Raw genomic sequence first — 12,831 nt, forward strand, 5'->3', positions numbered from 1 at the left:
AGGGAGAAGCAGGCTTCCCACTGAGCAGGGAGCCCCATGAGGGGCTCAGTCCCAGGACCCTGGGATCATGACCTGACACGAAGGCAGGTGCTTAACCGACTGAACCACCCAGGCGCCCCTAATTGACTGGTTTTGATAAGGTTTTTTGTCGACAGCAGGCTATTGAAATTAAATGTTAGGGAGTCAACCTTCTACATGGATTTTTAACTGCATGGGGTTGGGTACTTTGAACCCCTGTTTCATTCAAGAGTCAAGAGTCACCTGTATTTGTTAAAACAGTGGGGTGATATCACTAATAATCTTTTTTCTCTATGGCCTTTAACCTCAAATTATTTGAGATTATTTTCCCCCAGTTTAGGTAATACATATTTTCCTCCTTATTTTAATTGCTAGAGCAATGTGATGCTTCTAAGAAGAATGATATAGATGTTTTTCGTTTTTTGTTTTCTGTTTTAAAGATTTATTTATTTGACAGAGACAACAGTGAGAGAGGGAACACAAGCAGGGGGAGTGGGAGAGGGAGAAGCAGCCTTCCCGTGGAGCGGGGAGCCCAAGGTGGGACTCGATCCCAGGACCCTGGGATCACGACCCGAGCCAAAGGCAGACGCTTAATGACTGAGCCACCCAGGTGCCCCTAGATGTTTTTTATGAGAGTGTGGCTAAACAATTTCTTGATACCGCTGCCTTGGAATGCATTTTGTGTAACCAGACCACCTGCAGGGGTTTGAGCTGACTCTAGTTCCACCCAGTAGCAAATACACTAGATAAAAGCCCCTGGATGACAAGCAAAGGTGACTTCCTCAGTAGCCTTTGTGAGAGTGTCCACAGTATATTTACCTTAAGCCCTCCTTAGAGAAGATCCCTGCACAGTTTACCATTCTCCACTCATTTTGGTTTGAGTTGTGCATTCTAGCCTTAGCCTGGGAACTCCAAAGCACTTCAACCATGGACCCTAAGAACGACATCTGCCCCAGTTCCTGCCATTCTCTCTGCCTGCACTCAGTTTGACCTCTTCATGTTGTTCCCTCAAGGCGTATTATGTACATCCTCCAGGAACTATGAGTAGGAAACTTTATTTTACTTTCCTTGTTGTTGTTAATTGAACCATAACTCATCACCCAATCCCTAGGGGTCCTACTTAACAACTGCTTATTGTACAAAGTCAATACATACATAATTACAAGCCACATCTACAGAATTTTCAATTACTGTTTATAAAATTTTACACTATATTTTTCATTGCTTGTTTTCATGAGTATACAGAACACAACATTTTATGGTTTTGAAATGCACAGAATGCAAAATGTTAAATTAAGCTAAAGATAGATTTTGGAATAAAAGAATAATTAGGAATGCGGTGCCTGGGTGGCTCAGTCGGTTAAGCAACTGCCTTCAGCTCAGGTCATGGTCCTGGAGTCCCGGGATCGAGTCCCGCATCAGGCTCCCCGCTCGGCCGGGAGTCTGCTTCTCCCTCCAACCCTCCCCCCTCTCATGTGCTCGCTCTCTCTCTCATTCTCGCTCTCTCAAATAAATAAATAAAAATCTTAAAAAAAATAAATGTAATGGTATACTTAAAAAAAAAGAATAGGAAGAAGTACGTATATGTGTATGTGTGTGTGTACGTATATCTTCAGAAGGAAAGGGAATATTGGAGCAAAGTAGGTTATTTCCAAATTTCAAAATTCATGATTCCCTAGTAAAAATGGGATAGATTAATAATGGGAAGAATTTTCTCTACACTGGGTTGAATTTATTTCTCCTAAGTCTCATGTACCTTGGCTTGAAAATCGCCCTGTGCAAATCATGTCTTGTCTACCTCCCTATTTCTCAGGTAGGATCTACTCTGTTTTCCCTGTTCCAGTGTTAAGGACCTGTTGCTTATATGTTTTACTCAGGGATTTTAAGAAGAGTTTGCATGAGGGCGCCTGGCTGGCTCAGTCGTTGAGTGTCTGCCTTCGGCTCAGGTCATGATCCCAGGGTCCTGGGATCGAGTCCCGCATCGGGCTCCCTGCTCGGCGGGAAGCCTGCTTCTCCCTCTCCCACTCCCCCTGCTTGTGTTCCTGCTCTCGCTGTCTCTCTGTCCAATGAATAAAAATAAAAAATCTTAAAAAAAAAAAAAGAGTTTGCATGAAAAGACAATGGTGTTTAAAAATTCACCTAAATATGGGAGTAATTCCTCACTGAGCATATTAAATTCCATGTAGTTTCATTGCTCCATTTCACTTCTTCCTTCTCAAGTGGAGAAGAACACTAAGTAAGATTTCTTCACTTACTACTCTTTTCCCTTCTTGGAAATGACATCATCTAAGGTAGTCACTTTATTCTAACAGTTTGATTAGGTGAAAGGTTGGAGACTTCATGAGTCATGGGTTGTTTTAACATTCATTTGACGGGACTAAGCATGGGACAGTGGTCAAGGCTTAGTAGATGTTCTAAAACTTAGGAAGAAAACAAACTGTATTGGGAGTGATGATGCAGCCCAAGGTGACATGAAAAATATCTAGGCTAAAGAATTGGCATGAATTCCTCATGTGGGGAGAGGACACCTGTCCGAGGCTGCACTACTGACTCTAAACTTGGAAAGATTAATTTCACTTGTTCTCCTTCCAAATCCTCTCCAGTCTTTATACCATAAGACAACACAGCTGCCCTCCTTTCCTGTGTTCCGGAGACTGCATTGTCACTGCTTTCTCCGTCCCACACAGGCTCCACAGCCCCTTGTAGGTTGTTAGGAGTAGCTTTAAATTTTTAATTGAATGGGAAGTGGTTGGTAACTGGGTCATTTGAGACCGTATGGAAGATTTAAATCGTATACCATCACCACATCCTTGGTAGAATAGGAAAACACCATCAGTGGGCCACAGGATTACTTCAGGCGCTTGGTACTAAGAGTTGTGAGGACAGATAAAACATGATAATCGTATCCTTCGAGAGGGAGATACGGCTTACTAAAACAAATATAGACAATTTTAAGAGATTTTATCTTATTTATTCATTTGAGAAAGGCCGGGGGGGGAGAGAGAGTGAGAACAGGGGTAGAAGGAGGGGCAGAGGCAGAGGCAGAGGGAGAAGCCGATTCCCCCTGAGCCTGGGATTATGACCTGAGCTGATGGCATGACCTGAGCTGCCTGAGACACATAGGTGCCCCTGGAAAACTCTAGTAATGTGGGGGGGGAAGAACTGGTAGAGAGCTCCCTTTGGTCATTGCACGGTCTTAAGAAGCTTCTGGTTGGGGGCGCCTGGGTGGCTCAAGTCATTAAGTGTCTGCCTTCAGCTCAGGTGGTCCTGGGATGGAGCCCCGTATCGGGCTCCCTGCTCTGCGGGAAGCCTGCTTCTCCCTCTCACACTCCCCCTGCTTGTGTTCCCTCTCTCGCTGTCGCTCGCTCTCTGTCAAAACAAACCTTGAAAAAAAAAAAAAAGCTTCTGGTGATGACAAATGTCAGAGTTGGGGACTTGGGAAATGTAGTTTTCTGGGATTCAGGGATGTCAGATCCTTTACTCATGATTTCATGAATTCTCTGGTGGTCCTGAGGGCCAGGTGCTATTGGATGACAGAGATTAACTGTACCTTTCCAGGTATAGGCATGGAAGTGGGTGGAGAGAGGATATTGGATGATTTAAACATTGTGGGGATAGAGTCAAGATGTCATTTGACTGAGTTGATGTTGAAGGTGAAGAAGGCTTTTGGATACTACTAGGCAGAAGCGGCAAGGCATGCGCTGTGGTCACACGAAACTCTGGTGTCCCAGGTATATAACCGTAACATAGGTCTGATTCACTGTACATGAATGACATTCCAGGGATGCTGACCCACAGCTGGCAGGGACCTCCCTCACTTCCACTCAGCCCGTTGATGAATCTAGTCCCGTACTCTGCACTGTGTGCAAGGCACTGATTACCTGAGGAGCAGATCACGAGTCACCTGCAGTGAGCATGTCTGCTTCAGACAGCCCACCCAGTTTTTAGTCTTAATGTCCCTGTGTTGTTTCGTAGCCCATGCTGTTCTTCGTACCCATCCTGATCTGAGGGGAAAGAGGAATTTTTTTTTTTAAAGATTTTATTTATGGGCGCCTGGGTGGCTCAGTTGGTTGGGTGACTGCCTTCGGCTCAGGTCATGATCCTGGAGTCCTGGGATCGAGTCCTGCATAGGGCTCTTTGCTCAGCGGGGAGTCTGCTTCTCCCTCTGACCCTCTTCCCTCTCGTGCTCTCTGTCTCTCATTCTCTCTCTCTCAAATAAATAAATAAAATCTTTAAAAAAAAAGATTTTATTTATTTATTTGACAGAGAGAGACAGCGAGAGCAGGAACACAAGCAGGGGGAGTAGGAGAGGGAGAAGCAGGCTTCCCGCCGAGCAGGGAGCCCGACGCGGGGCTCCATCCCAGGACCCTGAGATCATGACCTGAACAGAAGGCAGACACTTAACGACTGAGCCACCCAGGTGCCCCAAGAGGAATTTTATCATTTGCAGAAACTGATAAATTTGGGTAGTATGTTATACTCAGATGTCACAGTGGTTCAACTGAAGGATGATAATTCATTTTTCAGTACCTGTTATTTTGTGGGAAGATAAACCATGAAAAAGTTGAAGTGTACTTACAGAAAAGATGCGTACTTTGTGTTAGGTACATAGCGAGTAGGTAGATGCTCATGTTTGATGAAACGACTCAGACACCCGAGAGTGTACTCTGATTCCATGTCTTCCTCCGGTATTGTTTACCTATAGGCATCGTGTTTATACTTGCTCTCTCATGGCCCCAAGATACCTGCCCCACCACCAGGCATCAAACCGTGTTCCTTGCAGCAGAGAAGGCAGTGTAAGTCTGATAGGACTTAGGGAGTTTGACTTGAAGCCTTTTTGTTTTCATGCAGGGAAAGCCATCCTCCCCACGGCACTACTCCCTCCACGTCATTGAGTATAACTCATCCTTCTATGGGCCAGTTTAAGTAGCAATGTATATGTGTAGTGCAGGTGGCCATGTAAGATGTTTGTGAATGGCACTTGTCCTCTGATCTGTTTCACAGCGTATGACAGAAAGGCAGTCACACATGGCACTGAAACTAGCTCTTACGAAAAGGCCCTGAAATTTAGCCTATCCTAATCGTAATGCACAGGGCGTGCGTTCTGCATCCAAGTGGAGTACTAATTAAAGGTCCTTAAGCGTGCAATATTTATGGTCTTAGGGTACAAGTTCTCAAGTATAGTTTTATACTGAGAATGCTAGATTCAATGCCATTATAATATAACATGTATTAATGTCTTGTATGCATTTCATAACTTCATAAAATATTTAAATAAGTTCCAGTTCACTTAAATTTGGATGGCTTTCATTCTAGAATGTGAACAGAAGTGTGTTTGGGGTGATCCCATGAAGCTCAAGGAAGGTATTGAGAGAAGGGAGAGATGGAAGGACTCTTAACACAAGGTGGACTGTGTGAGAGTCAAATTCATTTATGATTAAAGAAAATGTGTGTTGTGTAGGTTGTGTGCGTTTGTCACAACACTAGTGTGACCATGAGCATAGACAGTTTCTAGAGTGACTTATTTGTGGATAAGTCACAGATGAGCTGTGACTTAGTTACCACAGAGGTACTCAAATTTAGCCTGTGTCAGAATCATGCAGGAACATAGTAAATGTTGGATTGCTGGGTCTACCACCACATTACCACGTCAGTAGTTCTGGGGTGCAGTCTCCCAAATTTCCTTTCTTACACATTCTCAGGTGCCTGTCTAGAGAACCCACTTTCAGAACCAATGTCTGGGCACATATGTATGCTTAATGTTCTTCAGTAAGGAGATTAGCCTATGTAGACAGCAGTCAGTTACATGGGTCTGGAGTCCTGGTTCTCCAGGTGTGAAAGTAGACTCATGTATGTGCTGTACCTTTCCTGTGTTTATACCTTGGACACCCGAACTCTGTGTCTGGTTTTTTTTTTTTTTTAAAGATTTTTATTTATTTATTTGACAGAGAGAGTGAGAGAGCACAAGCAGGGGGAACAGTAGAGGGAGAGGGAGAAGCAGACTCCCCACCAAGCAAGGAGCCCGATGCGGGGCTCGATCCCAGGACCCTGGGATCATGACCTAAGCCGAAGGCAGACGCTTAACCATCTGAGCCACCCAGGCGCCCCTCTGTGTCTGGTTCTTAGTAGTCAAGCAGAATGCCACTCAGGCTGTATGTCTGTGGTTTGGGCTGAAAATTTCACTTTGCAGCCTCAGTTCACAGAGGCTGTTCTGTGTGAAGACGTCTGGGTGAACCATTGTCAAAGAAGAAAGAGAACCCAAGCACAGGTCACCTTCTGGAAGTTCTGGCGTTTGACCTCTGTGCATCATGTTGATGTGTAGGGTATCCAGATTCAAACCCTGATTCTACTGATACTGAGTGGATCAGTAAACCTTCTTTGAACTAAATCCTTTGTGTTAGTGAAAGGACAACAATATTAGCACTAACCCATAGAATCAAGAACTTTGAATACCTTACAGTGGATAAAGCATCAGTAACATGGGACATAATATTGTACATACTATGCAAAGGAACATAGCAGGCGTTAGTGACTATTTTGGATTTTACTTTCTGTGAGAAAGGAAGCCCACAGGTCATGTTTCATGCTGAATCCTTTCTATCTGAATGTGAATATTGAACTTTGGAAAAGAACCGAATAGCCTGTGTGCATTTGAAAATAGACTGATTTGACTGGGCCAAATTTTCATTGGAATACTGCAGAATTTCTCACTCTTGTGTCCATACATTTTCCTTTACTTAAATGGAATGAAAGCAAGTCTGAGTTGTTTTTGTTTTCTTTTTTCCTTCCTTAAGGATTTGTTTGTTTATTTGAGGGCGAGAGCCCAGGCGGGCAGGGCAGAGGGAAAAGAGGAGAGAATCCAAAGCAGACTCTGCTCAGCATGAAGCCCAAGGCAGTGCTTGATCCTTGATCTCAGGACCCTGAGATGAGGGCCTGAGCAGAAACCAAGAGTCGGAAAGTTAATCAGCTGCACCACCCAGATGCGCCAAGTTTGAGGGGTTTTATTCCCAGTCAACTGAATGTAGCCAATTATTTGTCATTCCTTCTAGAGGAACCCTAGGGATGATGACAGCTTCTGGTTTAAAATATTGGCAATAATTTCAATGTCAGCTTATTTTTTGCATTCACAGAGGGCCAGACCTGTGTCTGTTGACAATGTGGGTCCCTGGGTGTTTGCCAAGCCAATGCTGGCAAGTCCCTGGTCCAGTGGGACCAGAGGCTATGTTCAAAGGTTTGCAGGATGGAAGGTCATTCTCTGTTGGTGGGCAGTACCATAGGCAAGACTCTGTGACTGCCTGGGTTCGTGGTTCTAATGCCTGGTCATGAAGAGTAAGAGGTTGGGCAACGCTGATGGCTTGGCTTTCTCCCTAAGTAGACCTAAAAGATAGTCTCTGTGATTTCCCAGGGTATTTGTTCAGGTTTCCTGATGGGGCAGGAGTGTAGGCTATGTTCAGCAATGGAGGTTGTGGTCAGCAGTGGGAAGTTACTTCCAACTTGGATGTCTGCCCAGACAGGGCCATCAGATGGCCTCCATGCTCTAGGGGCACCTGGGTGGCTCAGTAGTTGGGCATCTGCCTTCGGCTCAGGTCATGATCCCAGGGTCCTGGGATCGAGCCCTGCATCAGGCTCCCTGCTTGGCAGGGGGCCTGGTTCTCCCTCTCCCACTCCCCCTGCTTGTGTTCCCTCTCTCGCTGTGTCTCTCTCTGTGTCAAATAAATAAATGAAATCTTTAAAAAAAAAAACAAAAACAAATGGCCTCCATGCTCTAGTTTAACCTATTGGCTGGGGATCCAAGTCAGGTACACCTACTGACAGAGCTCCTTGACTGGGTAGGTCCATCTCAGCTCTGCAAGTGGGCAGAGTCACTGGGATCTCTGATTGGGTGTCACTCCAAGGTGGAAGATGGTCTGGTCTGGCAGTGTTCCAAGATCTGAACACTGGTTGCCTTAAGCCTTACCCACCTTCTCTGTGTCTATATGATCCACAATGGTGCAGCACCAGATTTCCCCAGGGACCCCCATGAGGTCAGACCTGAGTGGGCCACCGAGGTAGTGGCCTGCCATTTGAGGAATGTTGGAGGCCCACTCTGGGCTCTTCTCTTCTTGGTGGAGTAATCATAGGTCTCCGTGGTCCCTCATGGTGGGAAACTGCTGGCCCACTGCGTGGTCATAGTGAAACTGCTCCTCTTAACTTTCTCATGCTGTCCTTGTTGATCTCTGTGGTGGTCCGGGGTTTGCTTTGGTCTCACCCATGAGTCCTGAGAATTGCCCAGTGATGTCTTACGTGAATAGTTGCTCTAGAGCTTATTATGAGAAGTACGGAAGTGGGATCTACCTACGTCACCATCTTGATGGTGTCAACCCTCTGTGATGAGTATTGTTAATGTCTCACAAGGGAAAAATAAATGTTTTGCTATATACAAGTATGTATATGTATATATGTTTATATATGTGTATAAATAGGCACACAAATTGTGTTATACATGAAGTAGAAAAGAGTATATATTTAGGTACTGAAAAATAACACTACTAAGAAGAGTGAAAAAATTCTCTGGTGTTAAAAAGATTATTCATTATGATATTTATTTTTGCCATGCTGCATGTTTGATTGGTTATCGCTACATGGTCTGTTTTGCATTTTGGTTTTTCCAATTTTATCCTCATGTTTTAGTTACAGCTCTAGGAAAATTCCAGTGGAACATATTCAAGGAAAGTTTAGTGTTACCAGAAACATTTGGTTTATTTATGTTTAATATTCTAATGGAGATACTGGGGTTTGGAAGTGCCATGGTTTGTTTTTTTTTTTTTTTTTTCTTACACCCTATCTCATTTTTTTTTTTAATTCTTCATGTGTTTTAAGGAAATAATTCCACATTTCATTCTTTTTGTGAATATTGTATACCTAGTACCATATTGCTTTCGCTATTATTAACATATAGCATGAAAGTCTAGTCACAGTGTGAACTTATTTCCCAACTTTAATTTCAACTTGTCAGTATATCTGTTATGACACTTATCTTTTAACATACATTATTTTTTAATGATTTTTCTTAAAAGGAAAGTCAGATAAGCAGATCGTAGGTTAACAGCTCAGTGGGATTTCACAAATGGATCGCATCTCTATAGTCCCTTGAGATCAAGAAACAGAATATTGTTTGTCCTCTAAAATTCCCCTTGTGCTCCTTTTCCGCAAAGCTCAGCATCCCTTTAACACGTAAGGCAATGGATTCCTTTCCTGGTTTTTGTACTTTATGTAAATGCAATCAGGCTGTGGGAACTGACTGGAACTCTTTTGTAATTGGCAATTTTTTTCTTTCCATCTATTGCTTGTGAATTTATCTGTATTGCACGTTGCAGTGTACCATTCGTTAGAGTTGGGTGGATCCATTTCCATTGTGTGAATATCACTTGACTGCAGCATTCTACTATTAATAGGCAAGTGGATGGTCTGGCATGTAAAATCTATAATTTGTCTTTTAATGAAACACGTATAAATATCTGCTGTCTAGGGGCGCCTGGGTGGCTCAGATGGTTAAGTGTCTGCCTTCAGCTCGGATCATGATCCCAGGGTCCTGGGATCGAGCCCCGCATCGGGCTCCCTGCTCCGCGGGGAGCCAGCTTCTACCTGTCCCTCTCCTCCTAACCCCTGCTCTCTCTCTCAAATAAATTAAAAAAAAAAAAATCTGCTGTCTCTCTATTTGGGAGTGAATTGTCGTTAAATAGTTTGGATATTCAACTTTAACAGATATTACCAAACCCCAACCCACAATCTTTGTATCATTTTTCACACTCGCTAGCAGCATATGGGAGATCTGGCTTATCCACATAACCTTCAAACCTTGGTGGTTTGTGTCATTTTCACAGTAGGCTTCTAGTTGGTATGTGATGTAACCAAGTCTTGGTTTTATTTCCTTTGTTGTTACTACTTCCTTTTACTACGGAGTTGGGCGTTAACCTTGGGATAATCTCTTTTTCTTTTTTTTTTTTTTTTAAAGATTATTTATTTATTTATTTATTCGACAGAGAGAGAGAGACAGCACAAGCAGGCAGAGTGGCAGGCAGAGGGAGAGGGAGAAGCAGGCTCTCCGCCGAGCAGGGAGCCGGACGTGGGGCTCGATCCCAGGACCCTGGGATCATGACCTGAGCCGAAGGCAGCCGCTTAACCGACTGAGCCACCCAGGCGCCCCGGGATAATCTCTTTTTCAAAGTGTCTAGTTAGTTACTATGATCCTTTCTTCTGTTGTGATATCCTTTTCTTCAGGCTTTGTAGTACTGTCTATATGCTAAGAATGAGACCCTGTCTTCTTCTCTCATTATACCTCTACTTCTATCTCTTGAGTTTGTGATGAAGAGAAGTTCTTAATTTTAATGTACTCCAGTCATTTCACCACTATGGTTAGGGGTTTTTACCACTTTTAGAAATAATTCTCTTATACCAAGACCACAGAAATACAATCCTTTATGTTTTTCTAATAACATCATTAAGTATCTTAGTTTTGCTCAGAAATGTATTAAACAACGTCTTCTGTGGTTTGTGTAGTGACTGAGGTTTTTGTTGTTTAAGATTTTGTTTGTAAGTAATCTCTGTAATCAACATGGGGCTTAACCTTAAAACTTGGAGTCACATGCACTACCAACTGAGCCATCCATCTGCTCTATGAATGATTATTCCTCTATTCCCAGAGCAGAATGCATTCTAAGGGCTTGGCAATAGCAATAATCTACTTGTCATAGACTGTAGCTAGAATCTTGGCAAACTGATAGCTGTTTTTACCATTATCTCTCTCTCTTTACATCGCTGGGCGTAGGTTAAGTTCTACAGATTTTACTGCCAAACGTGAGTATAGTCAACTCATTGGTCATTGTCTCTAAAGGAGTCCCACCAAGAGTGACAGCTTTTGGGTAAAGAGATTTCTGTCATGATCTCGGATGTAGACTTCTTTGGTATCTTTACAGAGTGACCAGGGATGTGTCCATTGTATTGCAATGTGGGTCTTGGGTGTCTTCTAGACCATTAGGATTAGCCATATGTACGCTGCTTGGAAGGAGCTAAAGTAAAAGTTTCCAAGTACACGAGCTTTTCATTTTCCTCCATATGTCACTGCCAAACAGGCAGCAAAACATCATGAAGGAAAACCTATTTTGGATACTATTGTGGATATCAGAAGGAAATTACACATTTGCTATATCCAGCACTGTTACTATTCCTTGAAATCATGTTGTGAGCTCATGATCTACACCAGTGGTTCCTTGATTTCCATCCAATAGAGGCACAAGCAGTAGGTCAAGTGTATTCATAAGATCAACATTTCCTCCAGATCTTCACCTAAGTTCAGAGCCACCCAAAGTATTTTTGTCATTGTGACGCTTCTGTTTCGTTTGATTCAGTCTCCTGCAACTTCTTTGTCTACATTGCTGTTGTTAATATTCCCCATTGACTGTTCTGAACATCTCTGCCCTAATTCCTATGTGTTTCCCAATCCTCAGTCTTTTTACTGTAATGTGCCCTGATTCCACTATATCCAGGGCTTATTCTTCCTGGGTAAGAAATATAAAATCCTCTCATCTTTGCAGATACATGTAAATTGTATGCTTTTGCACAGTTGTTTCTTCACCCCTCTCCCTTAGAAAGCTCACTACAGAAATTTAAGGTAGATTCTCATGAGTATTGGGATTTCTTTACCTGTTCAAATGCAAGACCTATAGGGACATTGAGAAGTGAATGTTACATACAGCTCATGGCGATTCTTCTGTATTGGGTCCTGTGGATCATAGTCTTTAACAGTGCATGATGTAAATTGAATAGATTTTCTCCCAGATCCTGTCTCAGATTAAGGAGTATTTGACAAGGTGGTGTACACATGGGAAAATTAGGGAGGAGCCAGGCCAGGGTCAAACTGAGCAGTGGATATTGTTGGGAGACGATTCTCTATGGATTTGTTTCTCCATGTTTTATTTTTATTCTTATTTTTATTTTTATTTTTATTTTATTTAATTATTTGTGAGAGACAGAGCACAAGCAGTGTGAGGGGCAGAAGGAGAGGTACAGGCACATTTCATGCTGAGAGGGGAGCCAGATACAGGGCTCAATCCCATGATCCCGAGATAATGACGTGAGCTGAAATCAAGAGTCAGACGCTTAACCAGCTGAGCCACCCAGGTGCTCCTGATCATGCCATTTTTGATACTCATTCTGTTAATGTGCAGTCTCAAATTGATAGTATTCCGTATGTTGAAACAGCCTTGAATTCCAGGAAGAATTCTTCCTTGACTGTGTTGTAAAATGGTAAAGTGTGCTTTTGATTCAGTTGGCTTTATTTTATTGTTGACTTTGCAAGAACAGGTAGTAGTTTGTACCCTTCTTTACTTGTAGCATCTCTCCTTTGGCTTTGATAACCTGGTAATGCTGGTGTCATAGAGTGTTTTCAATATCTCTCTTCTCTTTACTCCTTGGAAATGTTTGCGGAGATTTCAAGTACTTTCTCATTATATATTTGTATGATTTATCCAGTGAATTCATCTGGCACAGGGCTTCTCTTTGTTGGAGGTTTTTTTTTTTTTTAAGATTTTATTTATTTGACAGAGAGAGATACAGTGAGAGAGGGAGCACAAGCAGGGGGAGTGCGCGAAGGAGAAGCAGACTCCCCGCTGAGCAGGGAGCCTGATGCGGGATCATGACCCGAGCCCCCCCAAGCCGAAGGCAGATGCTTAACGACTGAGCTACCCAGGTGCCCCTGTTGGAAGTTTTTTTTTTTTTTAATTACCTTTTCAATCTACTAAGTAGTTGTAGATCAGTGGAGATTTTTAAAAATAT

The 12,831-nt window shown here is 43.0% G+C and overlaps 3 protein-coding genes across 5 annotated transcripts in view; 2 read left to right on the forward strand and 1 right to left on the reverse strand.

Annotated features, from left to right (window-relative positions):
* The window catches only part of LOC112806790 (uncharacterized), a 909,505-nt gene that overhangs the window by 678,717 nt on the left and 217,957 nt on the right, over nucleotides 1-12,831 (reverse strand). The gene's annotated exons all lie outside the window — the stretch shown is intronic.
* Nucleotides 1-12,831, forward strand: part of LOC112806785 (KRAB domain-containing protein 5-like) — a 441,696-nt gene that overhangs the window by 283,125 nt on the left and 145,740 nt on the right. The window lies entirely within an intron of this gene.
* Nucleotides 1-12,831, forward strand: part of LOC112806561 (uncharacterized) — a 116,095-nt gene that overhangs the window by 49,266 nt on the left and 53,998 nt on the right. The window lies entirely within an intron of this gene.

This window comes from Callorhinus ursinus, unplaced genomic scaffold (genome assembly GCF_003265705.2).
Source record: "Callorhinus ursinus isolate GAN/ISIS: 27379988/994484 unplaced genomic scaffold, GSC_fseal_2.0 scaffold101, whole genome shotgun sequence".
Lineage (NCBI taxonomy): Eukaryota > Metazoa > Chordata > Mammalia > Carnivora > Otariidae > Callorhinus > Callorhinus ursinus.